Here is a 27,140-nt window from a genome sequence, read left to right as displayed (position 1 = left end):
CCACAAATGACCCCATTTCGGAAAGTAGACACCCCAAGGTATTCACTGAGGGGCATAGTGAGTCCGTGGGAGATTTTTATTTTTTTTGCCAGAAGTTAGCAGAAATGGAAACTTTATTATTATTATTTTTTCCTCAGAAAGTGTCATTTTCCGCTAACTTGTGAAAAAAAATTAAATCATACATGAACTCACCATGCCCCTCCGCGAATACTTTGGGGTGTCTTCTTTCTAAAATGGGGTCATTTGGGGGGTATTTATACTATCCTGGCATTCTAGCACCTCAAGAAACATGACAGGTGCTCAGAAAGTCAGAGCTGCTTCAAAATGCGGAAATTCACATTTTTGCACCATAGTTTGTAAACGCTATAACTTTCGCGCAAACCAATAAATATATACTTATTGGATTTTTTTTTATCAAAGACATGTAGCACAATCAATTCTGACACAAACTCTTGTATAGAAATGTAATTATATTTGAATAATTTTACCAGAAAAAGTTAAAAAAAACACTTTTTTTGAGAAAATTGAGGTCTATTTTGATTAATATCAGAAAAACGAAAAATGCAAAAAAAAGCTGTATTTGTGAGAAGAAAAGGAGGTAAAATTCATTTGGGTGCCAAGTTGCATGACCGAGCAATAAACCGTTAGAGTTGTGAAGTCACGATTTGTAAAAAAGGGCCTGGTCACTAGGGGGGTATAAACCTGTGGCCCTTAAGTGGTTAAAGAGGACCTTTCACTAGAATAAATAATCTAAACTAACTATACAGACATGGAGAGCGGCGCCCAGGGATCCCCCTGCACTTACTATTATCCCTGGGCGCCGCTCCGTTCTCCCGGTATAGGCTCCGGTAGCTTCATATGTTCGGCTCCACCCAGTGGAACCTGCCGGCGTCTCTTTCTCCCAGGCTGTAGCGCTGGCCAATCGCAGCGCTCAGCTCATAGCCTGAGAGTTTTTTTTCTCTCAGGCTATGAGCTGAGCGCTGCGATTGGCCAGCGCTACAGCCTGGGAGAAGGAGACTGCGGCAGGCTCAACTGGGTGGAGCCAAACATATGAAGATACCGGAGCCTATACCGGGAGAACGGAGCGGCGCCCAGGGATAATAGTAAGTGCAGGGGGATCCCTGGGCGCCGCTCTCCATGTCTGTATAGTTAGTTTACATTTTCTATTCTAGTGAAAGGTCCTCTTTAATGATGAAGGAGGCCCCAAGTGAGCTGTTACTACCCTCCTTCCATTTTTTGCCTCCTTTGAGCCAGAGTAAATCGCTCGATGGTAAATTTAGCTGCTTTCTCTTCACAATGCCAGTTTCAGTTTGAATATCTTTTTACACGATGTTCTCCATTTTCACAAAGCCTCAGAGTAATTTTTATTTATATCACAATGTCAGTCTGGGCTGAGATGGAGAAAGTATAAGATTTCATAAAAGGGGATTCCAAAATATGAAAGTAATAGTGGAAGAGAAATTACCAAAGACTCATGAGAATAATTTTCCATCCTTTCTATTTTGTATGCAAATACTATATACATTTATTGGAAACTTGTTATAGATTGCATATGCAGTACCTCAGAATAGGGTACTTGCAAACGGTTCTTGTTATGTGATGTTATTTAATAATTTAATGCCTTGTGATGTAGCAGAATATATCTGTATGGATCAGTTGGAGTTAACAATCCTGACTCTGCCACTATAGGAAGTTAGGTGTTGGACTTAGATCCGCTCCTACCTCAGTGAGCAGTGTTCTAATGGAGGAAGTGAGAGGAGCTACATGTGCTCACTCCTAAGAGAACTAGGCCTTCATCCCAGAGAATCACTGAGATCTATGAGAGATCCACAGAGAGGAAAATCATCTCTAGTTCACAGTACTCTAGAGAGAGAAAGAACTAGAAGGTCGAGAATCTCCATGGCCGAGCACTAGAGTCAGTCAGTAAGGTATTTGCTGTTTAAGGCTGATGGAGACTTTACTGCAGTGAGAGGCACATTGCTAATACACCCTTCACACTTGGACACGGTCCTGGCCAGCTGTATCTTAACACTGTATCCCTCAACTAGGAATTACAGACAAGTTTGCAATAATAACTTCACCAGCCCTAGATTCTGTAGAAAGATAATTGGTTGAGATAGAGGGAAGGAGTACTACAATCTCCATCCTGGCCTATACCTATACATTGCTATCTAGGAAGACTTTTACTGTGAATTGTTTGGAACTGTGTTTTGATACCATTGGATGCACTACAACTCCTATTCTGCATTTTAGTAATGGAGATAGTTATCTTCTACAACTGGCCTGCTATTGACTCCTGCACAATTCGCCAGTCATTTGCCATCTCCTGCCTTGCTCCCATACAACACTCATAACACAAAGGGCACACCAACTATCATCAGGCAGAAGCCTCAACATCAGGGTGTGCATGAGGGAAGAAAGGTTGTGCCCTCGAATCACTTCCCTGGACCTGAGGAGCATCAGCGTGAAGATTGCCACTCTGAGTAATTATTGCAGCCAGAGCCACTACCATTCCCATTCTCCACTCCTCCGGGGCTTGTGGCACATAGCATAAAAGGGGTCCTCCAAGAGCAAGAAACCATTTGGCGCTCAGGTCCCAGCATCAAACTCCTTACACTTCCAGTCCCTGCTGGATCAGAAGTGTAATGTGCCGTCTACCTTCACATCATCACCGCAGGCCACTCAATGACCTCAGCAGCAGAGGTGATGTGATTGTAGATTGCACGTCACACTTCTGGTTCAGCAGGGAATGGAAGCAGAGAAGAACAGAGCTCGGCACTGGGACCAGAACACCGGTGACAGGTGAATCTTTAATTTTATAATCCCTGCACCTTGCCTGGCAATACCAAAAGGGGTTCCAGCTGTTGGAGAACCCCTTTACATTTTAAAATTCTGTCTGGTCAACTGTCTATGCAGTTCAGTGTATAAACACTATGCAGTGAGCTCCTAAGCTCCCCCTAGTGGTGGCTCCAAATACCCATGATTTTGTCCTTTATGCTTTTGCATGGGGCTTTGGAACTATGTATCACAAGAATTGAGCTTTGAATGGTAAAAAATATATATTGAAAAACTAATCAGTTTAGGATTTCGGACTTGGACAATTTGGATGATTAAAAAAAAAATTGTATTCAAGAGTGGATATTCACTTTAAAGGCAACCATACACAGGACAGGGAATTTGAATTATATTTTTCCAATCTTTTGTTCTCACAGTAGATAAGATAGATGTCTGGCAGGGGTTTATACCCATCTCTCTACTGAGAACACATGGACACTTAGACAAGCTGGGCATCCATGTGTATGGGGGTTTGGAGGAATAGCTGTCAGATGAAGGAGCTATTGACCAACAGTTATCTAAGGCACATAGGCACCTTATGACTGTAGACAGTAATCCTTCATAGTTTACACTTCTTTAGTGGCATGACCTACTAAATATATAGTGTATATATAATATCAGGTGGTCAAGCCATCAAATACTTGTATCGAGGAATGGGTAGACAGAAACCATACCAAAGGTTGATGAAAAACACAGCTTTGCTACATCCCACATCTACAACTGAACTCCTAGTGTCTTGAATGGGTGCAACTTACTACTCTGCTGCAACTGTGGAAGAATTTGGATATCTTACAAATCAGCTATGGATGTAAACAGCATTGGAAGTTTTTTTTTTTTCATAGTATGTTTGTAAGTGAGTCTGCCATATGTTCCACTAAAAAAGCATGTTAATTACTGAAGATATATTACATCAAAAGGAATGCAAACTGCTACAGATTGACGGAGCTGTTGATCAACAGGACATTACTCGTGTGTTGAGGGAATATTCATTTTCAGAGCTGCCAAAAATGTACAATCATTTTAAGTGCACTCAATTTAGAAAGATAAATCAACCGGAAAAAAAATGTAAGTGGCTTTTATCATCTCAAACTGCACTGGAAAAATAGGAGGAGAATAAGTTATTGGAGGGAACACTTAAAGGCTCCTCTGCCACCTAAGAAAACACCAGGTAATTAGAAGCCTGGGACCCTGTTACAGATTTTGCATTGGGTCTAAGGAGCTTCCGGTATTGCCTTTGCCTAAAACTAGTTCCTATGTCTGTTGGGGCCTGCAGGTCTTCTTGCCACGTAGCAGCACTGGTTTGGACTGGCATCTCTTGGGCCTAGCAGATGAAATGATTTTGACGGTCCATCAGGAATTTTAAGAGAACATGATCATGCAGAGGTGTAACTATAGGAGATGCAGAAGCTTTGATAGCACATGGCCTAAAACGCCTCCTGCCCCATATAATGAGATCAATACCATGAATGATAGTGGGGTGGCCCTGTCATATATTTTGCAATGGGCACAAAAACATCATTTTGCACCTACACAATTATCATATATACATTACCTCATCAGAAAATGCTATTCCATGTCACTATCTATATTTAAAATAATCCAGAAATCCTGCAGTTTTCACACTGAGCCTCATAATAGTCTAACACTTCTTGTTCTGTAGAGATCACTTCTCAGCAGGCATCTCATTATCATGACAAACAGGATAACAATGGATATTAACCTATATACAGTACAGACCAAAAGTTTGGACATACCTTCTCATTCAAAGAGTTTTCTTTATTTTCATGACTATGAAGGCATCAAAACTATGAATTAACACATGTGGAATTATATACATAACAAACAAGTGTGAAACAACTGAAAATATGTCATATTCTAGGTTCTTCAAAGTAGCCACCTTTTGCTTTGATTACTGCTTTGCACATTCTTGACATTCTCTTGATGAGCTTCAAGAGGTAGTCCCCTGAAATGGTCTTCCAACAGTCTTGAAGGAGTTCCCAGTGATGCTTAGCACTTGTTGGCCCTTTTGCCTTCACTCTGCGGTCCAGCTCACCCCAAACCATCTCGATTGGGTTCAGGTCCGGTGACTGTGGAGGCCAGGTCATCTGGCGCAGCACCCCATCACTCTCCTTCATGGTCAAATAGCCCTTACTTTTAAAGTTTTCCCAATTTTTCGGCTGACTGACTGACCTTCATTTCTTAAAGTAATGATGGCCACTCGTTTTTCTTTACTTAGCTGCTTTTTTCTTGCCATAATACAAATTCTAACTAGTCTATTCAGTAGGACTATCAGCTGTGTATCCACCTGACTTCTCCTCAACGCTACTGATGGTCCCAACTCCATTTATAAGGCAAGAAATCCCACTTATTAAACCTGACAGGGCACATCTGTGAAGTGAAAACCATTTCAGGGGACTACCTCTTGAAGCTCATCAAGAGAATGCCAAGAGTGTGCAAAGCAGTAATCAAAGCAAAAGGTGGTTACTTTGAAGAACCTAGAATATGACATATTTTCAGTTGTTTCACACTTGTTTGTTATGTATATAATTCCACATGTGTTAATTCATAGTTTTGATGCCTTCAGTGTGAATCTACAATTTTCATAGTCATGAAAATAAAGAAAACTCTTTGAATGAGAAGGTGTGTCCAAACTTTTGGTCTGTACTGTATATACTGAACAAAAATATAAACGCAACACTTTCGGATTTGCTCCCATTTTGCATGAGCTGAACTCAAAGATCTGAAACATTTTCTACAGACACAAAAGACCCATTACTCTCAAATATTGTTCACAAATCTGTATAAATCTGTGTTAGTGAGCACTTCTCCTTTGCCGAGATAATCCATCCCACCTCACAGGTGTGGCATACCAAGGTGCTGATTAGACAGCATGAAAAATGGGAGCAAAACCGAAAGTGTTGTGTTTATATTTTTGTTCAGTGTAGATAACACAGGATCCACCATTCACAAGAGATGATGGTCACAGTTCATATAAGCCCCCAAACCCCCCGCACAGGTTACAGAGCATGCCTACACTCTCTAATAAAAATAAATGAGTGGAGATGAGCAAATTGCTAAAAAAAATAAATATGGAAATTCAACCTGAATCTTTCAAATAATTCTGATTCTAACAAACCCAAATTTTGTGTGATTTGATTTAGGAAGAAAGAGAAGGAAGGAGGGATAGGGCTAATTTCTATCAATGAATCATTTCAAGTGTAGAGGTTCCTATGTTTCATGTTTTCCAAAAAAATATATAATAATTACAAAAAATAATACATTTTAGTATCTGGTTTTAATTTGTAAAAAAAAAAAAAGAAATCTGACAGATTCACTTTAATACATTTGATTAGGTTATTTATGAATATATCTTGCAAAGAGGTATTTCCCAAGGAAAGAGAACCATCTCGCTAGATCCACCTTGTGAAAGTGGCTCCCTTTGAGTCAAAACCTGACTTTTTTAACAAACCTTGGAACGTGACAAGGCAGAATAGCCAAAAATCCTTCCATAGGTAGCTGTTTCAGGGTGCTTGCCCCTTATCAGCATTGAGTAGGATTCTGGATGGCTGAGTGTGATGCCTTGGATTTAGGCAGGGTACTGGTTCTCCTCAAAGAGACCAGCCGTGTATGGAGACTTTTTGGAAGTGCACCATGGTATGGAGACTTATAGGCAATGCTCCATGGGAAAACAATATGCAAATAGGTATCCCCCAAGAAAAGAAAACCATCTTGCTAGCGCCACCCAGTGGAAGTGGCACCTTATTAGTCAAAATCTAACTTTTCAACAAACCTTGGAACATGACAAGAGAGAATAGCCAAGCTAAATATCCATCTGTAGACAGGTGTCTCATGGAGCTTGCCCCTCATCAGTACGGAGTAGGATTCTAGCTGACTGAGTGAGCACTTCCAAGTCTCCATACAGGGCTATTCATCTTATGTAAGGTACTTGCACTCCCTGCCTTTCCAGAGCCATAACTTTTTTATTTGTCTGTTCATATGAGGGCTTGTTTTTTGCAGGACAAGTTGTACTTTCCAACGCCCCATATTGCATATGATTGTATGGGAAGCGGGAAAAATTTCCAAATTGGAACTTGCATTGAAGTCTATGATGATTTCACTACTTGGAAATACTGGATTTCACTCATAGGAAATACTATGCAGAAGCCTCCTGTCATTCATAAAGACAGGGGCTGCTGCACACATGCTCCGGCTCCTCCGATCGCCACACGGGGGAGCAGGAGCACAACCTAAAGTGCGCACTTTCGGTTTCAGCGCGCTCAGATGTCGTGGTCAGGATTGACCACGGCATCTGAGGGGTTCATTGTCCGCGATTGGCATTACTGCCAGTTGCGGACATGAGCCGCGTGTGTCTGCTAAAAGAAGCAGGCGGCCACTCACGACTATGGTGCCCGCAGAGGGCAGGAGCGGGCACCATCTTTAAACACCCGCCCAGTGCCGTACATGTATGGTGCTGGGTGTGAAAGGGTTAAGCCAGTACCCCTCCTAAGATGAATACATCTTGTAAGAATTGTCCATAAGAAAGGGGATTGGCTCTGATACAGCTTCAAATCTGGATGCCTTCCCCTGGACTCTACTGGATGATTGTGTCAGAGCATGCGCTCACCCAAGGATCCTCTAGTACTCTGGTGGGCCAGTCTGACTCTGTAGGAGAACTTCAAATGATTAATGAAAGAATGTAATTACCTAATGTTTATCTCACAATTATGTTAATGTTCCAGATCGAAGTCACCATGAAAGCAGGAGCTAATAATACTTCAATTTGTGACACATATGGAATCTATCCAGCATGATGTCATCATATGACACATTACTTCATTAGTGGGTAGGTGGTGGGTCTACAGTAGCTTTGCACCATTGCCAAGGACTACCTGGGGCAGACAAAGAATAAATCAAGTAATATGAGAACAACAGGCATATACAACATCCCAGCAATAGAAAAAAGTAAAATTGAGATTGTGCTTGGCAGATAGAGGCAAGCAGCAGCTGAAGTGATAGGGAGCCATATGTTTCATGCTGTAAATACTTCTACATTTTAGCTGACTGCTCGGGGAAGGAATTTACATATTAAAAGGTTGTTGACTTTCTCTGTCTTCAGCAGGATATTGGGGCAGATCTGTAAATGAATTCACTACAGTTTTCTGGTGGGAATACATTGAAAAATATGGCATTTGGACTGAACGTCCATATTTCCAAAGCCCCTGTGCTACTTTTTCTCAGCATTCGAGAGATTCCATTTGTTTTATATAGTGCCACATTCGTCAACTGGTATTTAAAGATGAACCTAATAATAATAATAATAATAATAATAATAACCTGATACTTTTTAGCCTGCCTTAGTAAGGCACATTACTCATGGGAAGCCTATAGAGGACTGAACAAACTTTGGCGTGGGTGACTATGGCACTGCTTGATATAAATAGTGTGGGATTAAAGCACAATTTTAGGTGTAGTTGCACATGAGAGTAATACTCAACCTGCCCAGTGCCAACACTGTGTCCTGAGGAATGCCAGCGTCTCCCGCCAACAGATGCTATAGATTGTTAGGCTTCTCCTACTCCCATTTTCCACTGCAGCCCTTCTGGATCAGGCCATGACTCTTACTATACAACAGTTTCAGGTTGCTAAGGCGTTTGGAACCTGAAGACTTTGTAATTTCTGGTGACCTATTTAAAGGGGAATCATCATGCAATCCTTTGCCTGCTGATTGATGTTCAATCTTTGTCCTGGATCTCTTTCTTTGGACTGATTTTCCTGGTTCTGACCCTGATCCTGACCTCAGCCTTTTTCCTGGTTATTGCTCCTGCCTCACTGGGGATTGTTTGTTTAGTACCTGTTGTTCTGCTCCCGGCTCTGACTCTTGGCTTCGTCCCTGACTACACTCCTACCTCATCTTCTGGCCAGTTGCATTTTGACCACTCTCCTTATAACAACAATTGGCTCCATTCCTGAATATGATACTATTACATCAAAGGTAAATATGTTGATATAGAGGCTGCATGGCTTCTTCTTTCCATGGCTGAACCTTACTTCATCCCCTCCTCCCTCTTTCCCTCTCTCTGCCATTCACAGCATGATTAGCTTTTCACTTTCAAACACTGGAGCCAATATTCTGATGAACTGTGACTTTACTTTGTGCAAGGTCCTAGAAGGACTATAACAAAGCTCAATACCTTCATTCAGATGCCGGATCACTTTGGTACTTAATCAATCTCCTAGCGATTAATACATACAAGTACTCTTTATAGAGACCTGTCGCCTCTCCTGACATATCTGTTTTAGCAACTACTTGCATTACCCATGAATCTATTCTTATGACTCTATGTTGTGCCATTCCTTTATCATTAATGCTGGAAGTTATTAATGAATTTCTAGCGATTTGCAATGAAGATCCAGTGTTACGAGTTGGGGTGGGGGTCCCTGCACAGGCTGATACTGGTAGCACTGACTGGAGAGTGTCAGACTGTACATGGGCACACTCACAACTGGTGACACCCCTCTGGAACTTCATAGCAAGCTGCTAGAAATACATTCATAACTTCTAACAGGAATAATAAAGGAATGGAACATCATAGAGTCATAAGAATAGATGCTTCAGAATTGTTATTACATGGGGAATGCAAGTAGTTACTACAACAGACATGTCAGGAGAGGGGACAGGTCTCTTTATGGCTTAGTGAGAGTTTTATTTTTATTTTTTTTCAGTCTGGTTGTTCAACACAACATAAAATCATAATTTGAACTGGCTGGACTTTTCTAATTTACTTATTTATTTATTTTATGCACTTATATAGCGCTGACATATTCCGCAGACATTAGCATCAAGCTGTCCCTAATGGGGCTCACAATATAAGGTCCCTATCAGTATGTCTTTGGAGTGTGGGAGGAAACCCATGCAAACATGGGGAGAACATACAAACTCCATGCAGATGTTGTCCATTCTAATGATGTGTCACGGCGGACAGGATACCAGATACACAGAAAATAAACAAACAAATGTCTAGGCGAGAAGCTGGGGATCAAGGTCACCTCCTGACAAATTCTTACCAGCTCTCCCTATACTTCTATGCCCACGTTCAGACCCTGAAGGTGGGAATAACGTGCCCTCGTGCCTGGGCTGAAAATTCCCTAAAATCCCTAAGATGGTGAAAGGGGGATAGAGGCAGCCTGCTCCCTCAGAACCTGGAGGGGGCAGGAGTCTCTCTAACAGCCTAGACAGCCAACCACAAGAAAACAAAAAACAACTTATCTTTTCTGAGCAGGAACAGCAAATCCTTCCTTTCACAGAGCCAGACAGAAGCTATAACCCGCACAGGACACTGGGAGTGGGCGTAATTTAAACTCAAACCAACGACCCCACCCAGTGCACCTGAAGGGAGGCGGATATAGCTCAACTCCAAACAAAAACAAAAGGCTACACACGTGCTGCTAATCTGGCAGACCTCCGCACATAGCCTGAGCAGGGCATGACATGATGTAGATACATGGATACAGAAATGCACAGACCCAGCTTCCCCTCACACTGGTTTGGCTTAATTTTTATAGCCAATGTTGTGCATTTTCCTTAAAGAGGACCTTTCATCGGTCCAAACATTGTAAGATATCTATCAGGCTGTGTAGCACCCTCTATTTCCCCCGGTATTTTTGGTATTTCGTTTTTATCTCCAGCGATTAGACAGCGCTACAGCCTGGGAGAAGGAGACGCCCATGAGAAAAAGGGCAGGCTCCTCCCTGTATAATCAAGTCAGCGAAAATACCGGGGGATATAGCGGGAGAACGGAGCGGCGCCCCGGAATAATAGTAAGTGCAGTGAGTTCCCGGGGCACCGCTCTACACAGCCTGATAGATATCTTACAATGTTTGGACCAATGAAAGGTCCTCTTTAAACTCATCAGGTTCCTATCAAGAGAAATAGCCTTGTGTTCCTTGTGATACAATTAGTATAAAAGTTACAAATTATTCTGCTCATGCATTTCCATGCCACCGCTCCCATTCTGTAACAGTACAGTATATCTATCCTAAATATCGCTTATTTCCACCCACTAATCCTTGGTGACGAGTGAATGCCACAAATTGGAATGATGCAGGGAGCTCAGAGGTTTAGAGAGGAAAATCTGTCGCAGCCATAAAATGTTATTGGAACAGATGTGTTTTGCCTTTGAAAAAGCATTCAGGCATAAGAAGATGTTATAGCAGCTGCTAAATGTAAATGCTGAAATCGTGCCAAAATATGTTTTTTTATCTCTAATTTTTTAACTTTTATTCTAATACAAATCATAGTTGCCTTGACCAAGCGGTTGTGCTGCCTTTAGCAATATCGCCATACGTCTTGTCCATTGATACTCATGACCCATAGCTTTGGAATTCTCCAAAAAACTTCTGTTCATGTATATTTAGAATGACAAAAAATTTATATTTTTGCGTAAGCTTAGAATTAGATGTAAGTGTTCATACGTCACACAGAAGAGAGTAATAGATATTGATATAGCAGGCACCAGGTGGCAACTGTCAATATCCCAGGATTACAGATGGTACAACCGATTCTCCAGGTTCTAGATCTGCAGTGAATCACAGGGAGCTACATATTGACAATGTAAATTAGAATTAAATTTTTTTTCTCTATGGAGGTGATAGGATCAACTTTTCAGGTTTGTTATATAGAGAAAATCAATATGATCTGCATTAATAACTGTGTATGTGAGAAAGAAAGGATTAATAGAGATTTCATAGATCTGAGATACATAGATATCAGAGAGATAGATAGATAGATATTATCATCATTATTATTATTTTTAATTATTAATTTATTTGAAAGCACAATTAATTCCATGGCACTGTACATCAGGAGGGGGTTAGGATAGGTTCACATCATGTTTTTGACATCCAACATATACATTGGGAAAAGGATGCAAATGCATAGCACACACTTTTGTATCCTGCAGTCCGGTAAAAAAACATATACGTTAACATATATCTTTTTTTTTACAATGGAACTCTATGGTGACGGATGCCACTGTATGGCATCAGTCTGAGGTATCTGTTAACATATAATTTTTTTTTTATACGTTAAACAGATGGCAAAAACATGATGAAGCCAGTCTAACATATACGTAATATAAAAAATACTAATACAATAAATAGGAAACTAATAACAGACTGGTACACCACACCTGGCTGTGTGGGGGCAGTGTGATAAGCTATGGGACTCCAGCCCAACAGAAGTTTTCCATCTAGAGTTCTGCAAGTATCTTCTCCAAGTCCATCGCTCAAACTCAGCATGCCGGGCAGAGCTAGGCAGATTTCCACTATGGCTGACTATCCAGCAGAGGGCGCTCTCATACTGGGCGCACATACAGAACAGCAACCCCAGCACTTACCACCATAAAGCCTCACTGAGCCGGGGAGCCGAGGCCATACCATACGATCTGAAGCAAAGCGCCAGCAGCCAGCCAAGACCACCAACACAGCCTGACAAAAGCCCAAATAAAAGAAACTATAGAAAGCTGCAAGGAAAGATACCTAGAGGAATGGAGGAGTGACATAAAGAACTCCCAAAAACTCACCGTCTACCAAGCACTGCAGAGGGAGTACACAATGGCCCCTTATCTGGAGAGGCTACACCACCACAAAGACAGACAGACCCTAAGCCTGTACCGTCTGAGCGCCCACAGCCTGGAGATAGAGACAGGGCGGCACAGATAGACTGTCATGGTCTTACCTGCTTGCTGCTCTCCTTCGTTTGACATGTGCTGGCGGCCATCTTGGGTTCTGGGTTTCTTGTAGCCTTCCACCCTGCGGCTCCTCCTTCCCCTGGGAGGAGCTGGATGCCTAGCTCATATATATAGGAGGTCTGTGGCTTCAGTTCCTTGCTTGGTCCTCCTGTGTTCACATGCTTCTAGACTGCTGCTGCTTCTGGTTCCTGATCCTGGCTTCGTCTGACTACCCTGCTGGTTCCTGATCCTGGCTTCGTCTGACTACCCTGCTGGTTCCTGATCCTGGCTTCGTCTGACTACCCTGCTGGTTCCTGATCCTGGCTTCGTCTGACTACCCTGCTGGTTCCTGATCCTGGCTTCGTCTGACTACCCTTCTGGTTCCTGACCTCTGGCTTCGCAAAGACTCTGCTCGGTTTCACCATCCGTTTGGACTTTTGCTTTACAGCTTTATTTTCAATAAAGCCTTCTATTTTCACTTATCTCTTGTTGTACGTCTGGTTCATGGTTCCGTGACATTAGGACCAAGCCATGAATTCTGACGGTACAGGGCCATCCTCGCTACCCACGCTGGTTGCCAGACTTGATCAGCAGGATCACCTGTTGGGTCGGTTCGCTGTGGCGTTGCAAACCCTGCTTGAACGCACGGCTCATTTCGCTCCCGTTGCCGATGGGTCGGTTGTCGCTCCTGGGCTCGCTCCTACTGCCGCTCCGGTTGTTGCGCCAGAGTCTACCCCGACACCTGTTGTTGCGCCTGCGGTGTTTCGGGGTATGACCGGTTCTGCCCCTCTTCCACAGCGCTTTGGGGGAGAGCCAACTCAGTGCCGAGGTTTCCTTAACCAGGTGGGCATTTATTTTGAGTTGCTGCCACATGCCTTTCCTACTGAGAGATCAAAGGTGGGCTTCTTGATCTCGCTGCTCTCGGACAAGGCCTTGGCCTGGGCCAGCCCTTTATGGGAGAACAACAATCCGGTGGTTGCCGAGTTTTCCGGTTTTGTTGCTTCTCTTCGGAAGGTATTCGATGTGCCGGTGTCACGGAACCATGAACCAGACGTACAACAAGAGATAAGTGAAAATAAGAAGGCTTTATTGAAAATAAAGCTGTAAAGCAAAAGTCCAAACGGATGGTGAAACCGAGCAGAGTCTTTGCGAAGCCAGAGGTCAGGAACCAGAAGGGTAGTCAGACGAAGCCAGGATCAGGAACCAGCAGGGTAGTCAGACGAAGCCAGGATCAGGAACCAGCAGGGTAGTCAGACGAAGCCAGGATCAGGAACCAGCAGGGTAGTCAGACGAAGCCAGGATCAGGAACCAGAAGCAGCAGCAGTCTTAGAAGCATGTGAACACAAGAGGACCAAGCAAGGAACTGAAGCCACAGACCTCCTATATATATGAGCTAGGCATCCAGCTCCTCCCAGGGGAAGGAGGAGCCGCAGGGTGGAAGGCTACAAGAAACCCAGGACCCAAGATGGCCGCCAGCACATGTCAAACGAAGGAGAGCAGCAAGCAGGTAAGACCATGACAGTACCTCCCCCTCAAGGGCCCCTCCTCCGCGGAGCACAAAACGGTTTCTGAGGGAAGCGTGCGTGGAAGGCTCGGAGCAAGGCAGGAGCATGGACATCTGCGGAGGGAACCCAGGAACGCTCCTCTGGACCATAACCACGCCAATGGACCAAAAACTGCAACCGACCGCGGACCAGGCGTGAGTCCAGGATATTGCTCACCTCATATTCCTCACGATTGCCCACTTGGACCGGACGAGGCCGAGGAACCGAGGAAGTGAAACGATTACACACCAGTGGCTTCAACAGGGAGACATGAAACACGTTGGAGATCCGCATGCCAGGAGGAAGCGCAAGGGCATAGGCTACCGGGTTTACCCTGCGAAGCACTCGGAAGGGACCAACAAAGCGAGGCGCCAGCTTGGGAGTGGGCACTCGAAGGTTGAGGTTGCGGGTGGACAACCATACACGGTCTCCGACCTGGTAGGAAGGAGCAGGCGCTCGTCTGCGATCAGCCTGGAGTCTCTGGCGCTGCGCAGAGACCTCAAGGGACTTCTGGATCTGTACCCAAGAAGCACGTAGGATGGAAAGGTGATCCTCCACAGCCGGAATATCCTGGGGAGAGAATACCTCCGGTAACACGGCAGGTTGGAACCCATAATTGGCCATGAAGGGAGACGTCCCAGAGGAAGAGTTCACCGCCGTGTTCCTGGCAAACTCAGCCCAAGGCAGGAGGTCAACCCAATTGTCTTGGTGATCGGAGACATAGCAACGAAGGAATTGCTCCAAGGCCTGATTGGATCGTTCTGCGGCCCCATTGGACTGAGGGTGGTAGGCCGAGGAGAAGGAGAGATGAATCCCCAACTGGGAGCAAAAGGCGCGCCAGAACCTGGACACAAACTGACTCCCCCGATCCGACACAATCTCCTTAGGCAAACCGTGCAACCGGAAGACCTCCCTGGCAAAAATCGTGGCCAACTCTTGTGCAGAGGGTAACTTCTTGAGAGGAACACAGTGGCACATTTTGGAAAACCGATCCACAATCATGAGAATGACCGTATGGCCTCGGGATGCAGGGAGGTCCACAATGAAATCCATCCCGAGGTGTGACCATGGGCGCTCCCCGGTGGCTATGGGTTGCAGAAGGCCCAACGGAAGGTGCCGAGGGGACTTACTCTGGGCACAAACGGAGCATGCCGCTACATATGCGGCGATGTCGGAACGTAGGGAAGGCCACCAGAACAGACGTGAAACAGCCCAGGACAGCTGATTCTTTCCAGGATGCCCCGCGGTCTTGGAGTTATGGTAGGTTCGCAACAACCGAGTGCGCAACTCCTCAGGCACAAAACATCTGCCGTTGGGTCTCCCAGAGGGAGCACCAGATTGAGCCGCCAAAATCTGCTCACCCAGGGGAGAGGTCAGGCTGGTGCGAATGGCGGCCAGGATCTGATTCGGAGGTATGACCGAAGTCGGAATCGACTCCTCCCTGGACAGCTCGGAGTACTGCCGTGATAAGGCATCCGCCCTGATGTTCTTGGAACCGGGTAGGTAGGAGACCACGTAATTAAAACGTGACAAGAACAGAGCCCATCTGGCCTGACGTGGTGTCAATCTCTTGGCCTCAGAAAGGTAGGTCAGATTCTTGTGGTCCGTCAGGATGAGAACCGGAACCACCGAACCCTCGAGCAAGTGCCTCCATTCTTTAAGGGCCTGCACGATGGCCAATAACTCCCTGTCACCAATCTGATAGTTGCACTCCGCGGAAGACAGTTTCCGGGAGTAAAACCCACAAGGAAGCAGAGGACCCTCTGGTGTTCTACGCTGAGACAGAAGGGCGCCTACTCCCGTCTCAGACGCGTCCACCTCGAGGACAAAGGGCAACCCAGGGTTGGGATGCGACAGAATCGGAGCCGACACAAAGGCGGACTTTAGGGCCTCAAAAGCTCGGATGGCCTCGAGCGGCCAGACCTGGGAATTACTGCCCTTCCTGGTCAGATCCGTGAGAGGCTTGGCCAGCATGGAAAAGTCCCTGATGAACTTCCGATAATAATTGGCGAAGCCCAAAAAGCGCTGCAGGGAACGAAGACCACTGGGCTGGGGCCACTGTAAGACAGCCGAAACCTTCTCAGGATCCATGGAGAACCCCTCAGCGGAAATGATGTAACCTAAGAAGGTTACCTGGGATCGGTGAAATTCGCATTTCTCAAGCTTACCGAACAGCTTTTTCTCTCGTAACCGTTGCAACACTCGTCTGACATCCAGAATGTGGGCCTCCATGGATTCAGAATATACCAAGATGTCATCCAAATAGACTACCACACACTGCTGCAACAGGTCACGGAAAACATCGTTGATGAATTCCTGAAAGACTGCGGGCGCATTGCACAACCCAAAGGGCATAACCAAGGATTCGTAATGACCGGTCCTGGTGTTAAACGCGGTCTTCCACTCATCGCCCGCCTTGATCCTTACCAGGTTATATGCCGCCCTCAGGTCGAGTTTGGTAAAGACCGTGGCCCCTTTAAGGCGATCGAACAGCTCGGAAATCAAGGGTATCGGGTAAGCGTTCTTGATCGTGATGCGATTGAGACCCCTGTAATCGATGCAAGGCCTCAACTCACCGCCCTTCTTTTTCACAAAGAAAAATCCAGCCCCTGCCGGGGACGAAGATTTGCGAATGTGTCCGCGTGAAAGCGCCTCCCTCACGTACTCCTCCATGGCCTCATTCTCCGCTACCGACAGTGGATAGACTTTGCCACGAGGAGGAACGGCACCAGATTGTAACTCTATGGCACAATCGTATGGGCGGTGCGGAGGTAGGGCAACCGCGCGCACCTTATCGAATACATCCCGGTACTCCTCGTATTCAGGAGGCAACAGAGAGTCCGAGGAAGTACACAGCAACTTGACAGACCCATGGATGCAACTAGCCCCACACTGCGGTGACCACGAGAGGATCTCGACCGATCAATCGAAAGTCGGATTATGCTTCTGGAGCCAGGGGTACCCCAAGACCACCGAGTAGTGTGGAGACGAAATAACCTGGAGGCAGACCGACTCTCTGTGAACGGCACCAATGGCTATCCCCACTGGAAGGGTCTCATGAGTCACGTGTGGCGGCAGAAGGGGTCTGCCGTCTATCGCCTCAAGAGCCAGTGGGGAACCTCGAGCCTGCAGAGGAATGGAATTGGCGGCAGCGAACACACTATCAATGAACAAACCACCAGCACCAGAGTCCACCAACGCCTGGGTCGTCACCGAGCCCCCGACCCAGGAGAGGACAACAGTGATCAGTGGTTTGTCAACACGGGAAACCGGGGACGAGGAGACTCCACCCAAGATCTGCCCCCGACAGGATCTCAGGGTACGAGCGTTTCCCGGACGGTTCGGACATGCCAACCGAAAATGCCCACCGAGACCACAGTACATGCATCGGCCCTCGCGTCTCCGGAGTGCCCTCTCCCCCTCGGACAGGCGAGCAAACCCCAGCTGCATGGGTTCACCCCCAGACAAGTCATCCCCAGGAGGCGTGGGAGGAGAGGGAGGCACGGGTGGGACAGCAAACGTAGGCACCAATCTGTTAGAAGACCTCCGCAGGTTCTCCTTAAAGGAAGGTCTCTCCCTGAGTCTGGTGTCAATCAAAATCAGGAAAGAAATAAGAGACTCGAGCTCAACTGGTAGGTCCTTAGCTGCAACCTCATCCTTCAAGGCATCCGAGAGACCATGAGAGAAAGCAGCGACCAGAGCCTCATTATTCCAGCCCACCTCTGCTGCCAGGGTACGAAACTCAATGGCGTATTCAGCTACGGATCGTGAACCCTGTCTGATGGACATAAGGAGCTTCACAGCAGAGGCAGCACGAGCCGGCACATCGAATACCTTCCGAAGAGAAGCAACAAAACCGGAAAACTCGGCAACCACCGGATTGTTGTTCTCCCATAAAGGGCTGGCCCAGGCCAAGGCCTTGTCCGAGAGCAGCGAGATCAAGAAGCCCACCTTTGATCTCTCAGTAGGAAAGGCATGTGGCAGCAACTCGAAATAAATGCCCACCTGGTTAAGGAAACCTCGGCACTGAGTTGGCTCTCCCCCAAAGCGCTGTGGAAGAGGGGCAGAACCGGTCATACCCCGAAACACCGCAGGCGCAACAACAGGTGTCGGGGTAGACTCTGGCGCAACAACCGGAGCGGCAGTAGGAGCGAGCCCAGGAGCGACAACCGACCCATCGGCAACGGGAGCGAAATGAGCCGTGCGTTCAAGCAGGGTTTGCAACGCCACAGCGAACCGACCCAACAGGTGATCCTGCTGATCAAGTCTGGCAACCAGCGTGGGTAGCGAGGATGGCCCTGTACCGTCAGAATTCATGGCTTGGTCCTAATGTCACGGAACCATGAACCAGACGTACAACAAGAGATAAGTGAAAATAAGAAGGCTTTATTGAAAATAAAGCTGTAAAGCAAAAGTCCAAACGGATGGTGAAACCGAGCAGAGTCTTTGCGAAGCCAGAGGTCAGGAACCAGAAGGGTAGTCAGACGAAGCCAGGATCAGGAACCAGCAGGGTAGTCAGACGAAGCCAGGATCAGGAACCAGCAGGGTAGTCAGACGAAGCCAGGATCAGGAACCAGCAGGGTAGTCAGACGAAGCCAGGATCAGGAACCAGAAGCAGCAGCAGTCTTAGAAGCATGTGAACACAAGAGGACCAAGCAAGGAACTGAAGCCACAGACCTCCTATATATATGAGCTAGGCATCCAGCTCCTCCCAGGGGAAGGAGGAGCCGCAGGGTGGAAGGCTACAAGAAACCCAGGACCCAAGATGGCCGCCAGCACATGTCAAACGAAGGAGAGCAGCAAGCAGGTAAGACCATGACAGCCGGCTCGTGCTGCCTCTGCTGCGAAGCTCCTTATGTCCATCAGACAGGGTTCACGATCCGTAGCTGAATACGCCATTGAGTTTCGTACCCTGGCAGCAGAGGTGGGCTGGAATAATGAGGCTCTGGTCGCTGCTTTCTCTCATGGTCTCTCGGATGCCTTGAAGGATGAGGTTGCAGCTAAGGACCTACCAGTTGAGCTCGAGTCTCTTATTTCTTTCCTGATTTTGATTGACACCAGACTCAGGGAGAGACCTTCCTTTAAGGAGAACCTGCGGAGGTCTTCTAACAGATTGGTGCCTACGTTTGCTGTCCCACCCGTGCCTCCCTCTCCTCCCACGCCTCCTGGGGATGACTTGTCTGGGGGTGAACCCATGCAGCTGGGGTTTGCTCGCCTGTCCGAGGGGGAGAGGGCACTCCAGAGACGCGAGGGCCGATGCATGTACTGTGGTCTCGGTGGGCATTTTCGGTTGGCATGTCCGAACCGTCCGGGGAACGCTCGTACCCTGAGATCCTGTCGGGGGCAGATCTTGGGTGGAGTCTCCTCGTCCCCGGTTTCCCGTGTTGACAAACCACTGATCACTGTTGTCCTCTCCTGGGTCGGGGGCTCGGTGACGACCCAGGCGTTGGTGGACTCTGGTGCTGGTGGTTTGTTCATTGATAGTGTGTTCGCTGCCGCCAATTCCATTCCTCTGCAGGCTCGAGGTTCCCCACTGGCTCTTGAGGCGATAGACGGCAGACCCCTTCTGCCGCCACACGTGACTCATGAGACCCTTCCAGTGGGGATAGCCATTGGTGCCGTTCACAGAGAGTCGGTCTGCCTCCAGGTTATTTCGTCTCCACACTACTCGGTGGTCTTGGGGTACCCCTGGCTCCAGAAGCATAATCCGACTTTCGATTGGAGATCGGTCGAGATCCTCTCGTGGTCACCGCAGTGTGGGGCTAGTTGCATCCATGGGTCTGTCAAGTTGCTGTGTACTTCCTCGGACTCTCTGTTGCCTCCTGAATACGAGGAGTACCGGGATGTATTCGATAAGGTGCGCGCGGTTGCCCTACCTCCGCACCGCCCATACGATTGTGCCATAGAGTTACAATCTGGTGCCGTTCCTCCTCGTGGCAAAGTCTATCCACTGTCGGTAGCGGAGAATGAGGCCATGGAGGAGTACGTGAGGGAGGCGCTTTCACGCGGACACATTCGCAAGTCTTCGTCCCCGGCAGGGGCTGGATTTTTCTTTGTGAAAAAGAAGGGCGGTGAGTTGAGGCCTTGCATCGATTACAGGGGTCTCAATCGCATCACGATCAAGAACGCTTACCCGATACCCTTGATTTCCGAGCTGTTCGATCGCCTTAAAGGGGCCACGGTCTTTACCAAACTCGACCTGAGGGCGGCATATAACCTGGTAAGGATCAAGGCGGGCGATGAGTGGAAGACCGCGTTTAACACCAGGACCGGTCATTACGAATCCTTGGTTATGCCCTTTGGGTTGTGCAATGCGCCCGCAGTCTTTCAGGAATTCATCAACGATGTTTTCCGTGACCTGTTGCAGCAGTGTGTGGTAGTCTATTTGGATGACATCTTGGTATATTCTGAATCCATGGAGGCCCACATTCTGGATGTCAGACGAGTGTTGCAACGGTTACGAGAGAACAAGCTGTTCGGTAAGCTTGAGAAATGCGAATTTCACCGATCCCAGGTAACCTTCTTAGGTTACATCATTTCCGCTGAGGGGTTCTCCATGGATCCTGAGAAGGTTTCGGCTGTCTTACAGTGGCCCCAGCCCAGTGGTCTTCGTTCCCTGCAGCGCTTTTTGGGCTTCGCCAATTATTATCGGAAGTTCATCAGGGACTTTTCCATGCTGGCCAAGCCTCTCACGGATCTGACCAGGAAGGGCAGTAATTCCCAGGTCTGGCCGCTCGAGGCCATCCGAGCTTTTGAGGCCCTAAAGTCCGCCTTTGTGTCGGCTCCGATTCTGTCGCATCCCAACCCTGGGCTGCCCTTTGTCCTCGAGGTGGACGCGTCTGAGACGGGAGTAGGCGCCCTTCTGTCTCAGCGTAGAACACCAGAGGGTCCTCTGCTTCCTTGTGGGTTTTACTCCCGGAAACTGTCTTCCGCGGAGTGCAACTATCAGATTGGTGACAGGGAGTTATTGGCCATCGTGCAGGCCCTTAAAGAATGGAGGCACTTGCTCGAGGGTTCGGTGGTTCCGGTTCTCATCCTGACGGACCACAAGAATCTGACCTACCTTTCTGAGGCCAAGAGATTGACACCACGTCAGGCCAGATGGGCTCTGTTCTTGTCACGTTTTAATTACGTGGTCTCCTACCTACCCGGTTCCAAGAACATCAGGGCGGATGCCTTATCACGGCAGTACTCCAAGCTGTCCAGGGAGGAGTCGATTCCGACTTCGGTCATACCTCCGAATCAGATCCTGGCCGCCATTCGCACCAGCCTGACCTCTCCCCTGGGTGAGCAGATTTTGGCGGCTCAATCTGGTGCTCCCTCTGGGAGACCCAACGGCAGATGTTTTGTGCCTGAGGAGTTGCGCACTCGGTTGTTGCGAACCTACCATAACTCCAAGACCGCGGGGCATCCTGGAAAGAATCAGCTGTCCTGGGCTGTTTCACGTCTGTTCTGGTGGCCTTCCCTACGTTCCGACATCGCCGCATATGTAGCGGCATGCTCCGTTTGTGCCCAGAGTAAGTCCCCTCGGCACCTTCCGTTGGGCCTTCTGCAACCCATAGCCACCGGGGAGCGCCCATGGTCACACCTGGGGATGGATTTCATTGTGGACCTCCCTGCATCCCGAGGCCATACGGTCATTCTCATGATTGTGGATCGGTTTTCCAAAATGTGCCACTGTGTTCCTCTCAAGAAGTTACCCTCTGCACAAGAGTTGGCCACGATTTTTGCCAGGGAGGTCTTCCGGTTGCACGGTTTGCCTAAGGAGATTGTGTCGGATCGGGGGAGTCAGTTTGTGTCCAGGTTCTGGCGCGCCTTTTGCTCCCAGTTGGGGATTCATCTCTCCTTCTCCTCGGCCTACCACCCTCAGTCCAATGGGGCCGCAGAACGATCCAATCAGGCCTTGGAGCAATTCCTTCGTTGCTATGTCTCCGATCACCAAGACAGTTGGGTTGACCTCCTGCCTTGGGCTGAGTTTGCCAGGAACACGGCGGTGAACTCTTCCTCTGGGACGTCTCCCTTCATGGCCAATTATGGGTTCCAACCTGCCGTGTTACCGGAGGTATTCTCTCCCCAGGATATTCCGGCTGTGGAGGATCACCTTTCCGTCCTACGTGCTTCTTGGGTACAGATCCAGAAGTCCCTTGAGGTCTCTGCGCAGCGCCAGAGACTCCAGGCTGATCGCAGACGAGCGCCTGCTCCTTCCTACCAGGTCGGAGACCGTGTATGGTTGTCCACCCGCAACCTCAACCTTCGAGTGCCCACTCCCAAGCTGGCGCCTCGCTTTGTTGGTCCCTTCCGAGTGCTTCGCAGGGTAAACCCGGTAGCCTATGCCCTTGCGCTTCCTCCTGGCATGCGGATCTCCAACGTGTTTCATGTCTCCCTGTTGAAGCCACTGGTGTGTAATCGTTTCACTTCCTCGGTTCCTCGGCCTCGTCCGGTCCAAGTGGGCAATCGTGAGGAATATGAGGTGAGCAATATCCTGGACTCACGCCTGGTCCGCGGTCGGTTGCAGTTTTTGGTCCATTGGCGTGGTTATGGTCCAGAGGAGCGTTCCTGGGTTCCCTCCGCAGATGTCCATGCTCCTGCCTTGCTCCGAGCCTTCCACGCACGCTTCCCTCAGAAACCGTTTTGTGCTCCGCGGAGGAGGGGCCCTTGAGGGGGAGGTACTGTCATGGTCTTACCTGCTTGCTGCTCTCCTTCGTTTGACATGTGCTGGCGGCCATCTTGGGTTCTGGGTTTCTTGTAGCCTTCCACCCTGCGGCTCCTCCTTCCCCTGGGAGGAGCTGGATGCCTAGCTCATATATATAGGAGGTCTGTGGCTTCAGTTCCTTGCTTGGTCCTCCTGTGTTCACATGCTTCTAGACTGCTGCTGCTTCTGGTTCCTGATCCTGGCTTCGTCTGACTACCCTGCTGGTTCCTGATCCTGGCTTCGTCTGACTACCCTGCTGGTTCCTGATCCTGGCTTCGTCTGACTACCCTGCTGGTTCCTGATCCTGGCTTCGTCTGACTACCCTGCTGGTTCCTGATCCTGGCTTCGTCTGACTACCCTTCTGGTTCCTGACCTCTGGCTTCGCAAAGACTCTGCTCGGTTTCACCATCCGTTTGGACTTTTGCTTTACAGCTTTATTTTCAATAAAGCCTTCTATTTTCACTTATCTCTTGTTGTACGTCTGGTTCATGGTTCCGTGACATAGACATGGAAGCCCCGGGAGGAGAGACTGTGTAGACATTGTGACCAGGGGGCCCTGTAGGATGAGGCCCACTTCCTGCTACACTGCAGAAAAATACACACCCGTGAGAACTGCCCACTTCCAGAGACTCTCCGCCCGCATCCCAGATTTTACCTTCACAGATGAGGAGAGGAAACTCTACATCCTACTGGGGGAAGAGGAAACAACCGTGCAAATAGCCGCACGATACGTCACTACCTGCCACCAACGGAGAGGAACATGATACCACATAGACTGTATACCCCTTTTACTGCCCCCTATACCCCACTCCCCTATGGACTATATATCCCAGCCCCCCATACTGTCCCTTATATCCTCCACACCCTTATGGACTGTAATACCCTAACCCCCTATAACCTTCCCCTATTCCCACAACCAAATCCCCCCCCCCCCCCCCCCCCCCCCTTGTTAATGCTTTGTTTTGCTTTGGCAATGTTAAATGTATTTGGTCCTGCCAATAAAGCTCTTGGATTTTGGAAAAAATATATAATAATAATTAGGTTTTCAGGTTACTTTTGAAGGTTTGGATGTTGGGGGAGAGTCTGATGTGCTGGGGTAGCGAGGTCCAGAGTGTGTGGGAACCATTCTTTAAACAAGTATTAATTTTCCCTGCAGCGCCTCTACAGGATAAATTAAGTATTACAGTCCGTATTAAAAATGACATTATGTATATGAAAAGTGAACATATTCTGGCTCCTCTAGGGTGCGAGCTGCTCTTTGCCCTGGCTCATAGTTGTCAATTCACTGGGAATTCACTATCACGGTGTTTGAAGATGGGTTTTCTATACAAGACACGTCATTTAAAGGGGTTGGCCTATCTTATACATTGGGGCATATCGCTAAGATATGGCACCAATGTCTGATAGGTCCCAGTCCCCAGAGGTGAAGGAGAGAGGATCGCGCTGTCACGGATGTTGTAGGGGAGAACACCAAATGGCACCAAGAAGGAAGGGAAAAGACACTAGGCCTCACGGCTAGGGAAGGAAAAGGGTCACCACCTATAAAACCCTGCTCCTGGCCCTAACGCCTATCCGTATGGGCACCTCTCGATGGTAGAGATGCCCATACACAGGAACCTAGAAAACCCTGGTGGCCCTCAGTTGCCCTAATAGTAATGACCGGGCAGAGACAACCCGCTCCTTCCCTGGTAAAGGAACCAGCGTCTCGCTGAGGCCTAGTAAACAACAAAGGTGGGGGGGAATACAAAACACAACAAGCGGAACACTTAACTTCTGAGGCTGATGGATGATGGACGAACAGGACTTCACCACGAACCACACTCCAGCTCTTCCAAAAACCTAATTAAGCTGTCAGATAACTAATGTGCAGATATTCTTTCAGACCTTCTCAAACCTGTCACCGGCGTGACCGGCCACCCTCCATTCATTTTTATAGGACTGCCAAAAATTTCCGTCAGCCCCATAGAAGTGTATGGAGTGGTGGAGGGGCTTGCATGGTGCGCTTCCCATTAATTTCTATGGGACTTCAGAAAATAGCCGAGCTTGGCAATTTTCAGCACTCCCACAGAAATGAATGGAGGCCGACTGTACATGCACGGTCCGCCCTCCTTCAGTTTGTGGGCTCTGTTCTAGAGATACTGTAAGTGCAGGTCCTGGTGGTGGGACCCACACCTATCAGATATTGGTGGCATATCCTAGCGATGCATGAGATGGACCAACCCCTTTAGGGCTCATGCACACGACCGTATGTATTTTGCGGTCCGCAAAACACAGATCCACAAAAAGAAACAGATGACATTCGTATCGCATCCGTTTTTTTTTGCGGACCCATTGTAACAATGCCTTTGCTTGTCCACAAAATGGACAAGAATAGGACATGTTCTATTTTTTTGCGGAATGGACATGCAGACATACGGAAATGGATTGCACACGGTTTCATTTCAGTTTTTTTGCGGTTCCATTAAAGTGAATGGTTCCGCATACGGACCTGTAAAAAAACTGAACGGAAACGGAAAGAGAATACGTTTGTGTGCATGAGCGCTTAATGTCATTTTAGAATCTATGCACAGAGGATGCAGTCAGGGGCGTTGCTATTGTGGAAGTAGGAGAAGCGGCTACTACGGGCCGCGAGCTCAGAAAGGGGCCCGCCCAGGAGAAGGACTAAACAATGTTATTGTCAGGGCCCCCTCAACAGTATTATAAAATGGGTATGTGGTACAGTGGCTCACCAATTTAGCAATATGGGGCCAGAGGCCGTGAGTTGAAAGAGAATGAGTATAGATGGGTATGACAGGCACACTCTCATACGTTACTGCATGGAATAAATACAGAGACAATGATTGGGTTTAAAATTGTGTGTTTATTTGTATCTAAATATTAAAAGTTGTTTTATATAAAAACAGTTTTTATAAAAGCAATTTTTGGCAGATTTGTTGTTGGGGATGGGGAGTCTTCTTTCTTGAGTGGCTGTTCAGTTGGGATGTGTAAAGATGTGGTGTTTATTTGTGTTTATTTGTTGTAAAGGTTGGTTGGGGTGTAAGGTGTGTGGGCACTTGTGCCGGGTGGTTCTTGGTTGGGTATTAGGTGTGGTAGAACTTCGGTTTGGTTTGTGACCTTCAGTCAGGATATGTGCATATAAACACAAAAAAAGGGGGGTTAGGCCTCCTGCACACGACCGTTGTGTGCACCCGTGGCCGTTGTGCCGTTTTCCGTTTTTTTTCGCGGACCCATTGACTTTCAATGGGTCCGTGGAAAAATCGGAAAATGCACCGTTTTGCAGCCGCATCCGTGATCCGTGTTTCCTGGCCGTGAAAAAAATATGACCTGTCCTATTTTTTTCACGGCCAACAGTTCACGACCCATTCAAGTCAATGGGTCCGTGAAAGAACACGGATGCACACAAGATTGGCATCCGTGTCCGTGATCCGTGGCCGTAGGTTAGTTTTTATACAGACGGATCCGAAGATCCGTCTGTATAAAAGCTTTTTCAAAGCTGAGTTTTCACTTCGTGAAAACTCAGAACCGACAGTATATTCTAACACAGAAGCGTTCCCATGGTGATGGGGACGCTTCTAGTTAGAATACACTACAAACTGTGTACAAGACTGCCCCCTGCTGCCTGGCAGCACCCGATCTGTTACAGGGGGCCGTGATCAGCACAATTAACCCCTTCAGGTGCCGCACCTGAAGGGGTTAATTGTGCTGATCACGGCCCCCTGTAAGAGATCAGGGCTGCCAGGCAGCAGGGGGCAGACCCTCCCCCCCCTCCCCAGTTTGAATATCATTGGTGGCCAGTGCGGCCCCGCCCCCTCTATTGTAATAATAGGTTGGTGGCCAGTGCGGCCCCCCCCCCTCCCTCTATTGTAATAATTCGTTGGTGGCACAGTGTGCGCCCCCCCCCTCCCTCCCTCTATTGTAATTATTCGTTGGTGGCACAGTGTGCGCCCCCCATCGGCCCCACCTCCCTCTATAGCATTAACAACATTGGTGGCCAGTGTGCGGCCTCCCATCTCCCCCCCCCCATCATTGGTGGCAGCGGAGTTCCGATCGGAGTCCCAGTTTAATCGCTGGGGCTCCGATCGGTAACCATGGCAACCAGGACGCTACTACAGTCCTGGTTGCCATGGTTACTTAGCAATAGTACAATAGTAGAAGATTCATACTTACCGGCTGCTGCGATGTTCGTGTCCGGCCAGGAGCTCCACCTACTGGTAAGTGTCATTGCTAAATGAACTGTTACTTACCAGTAGGAGGAGCTCCCGGCCGGAAGCAGACATCGCAGCTCCCAGGTAAGTATGAATCTTTTACTATTGTACTATTGCTAGTAACCCGCTGCCACCA

Source organism: Bufo bufo, chromosome 7, assembly GCF_905171765.1.
Source record: "Bufo bufo chromosome 7, aBufBuf1.1, whole genome shotgun sequence".
Lineage (NCBI taxonomy): Eukaryota > Metazoa > Chordata > Amphibia > Anura > Bufonidae > Bufo > Bufo bufo.
This window is presented reverse-complemented; position numbering follows the sequence as displayed.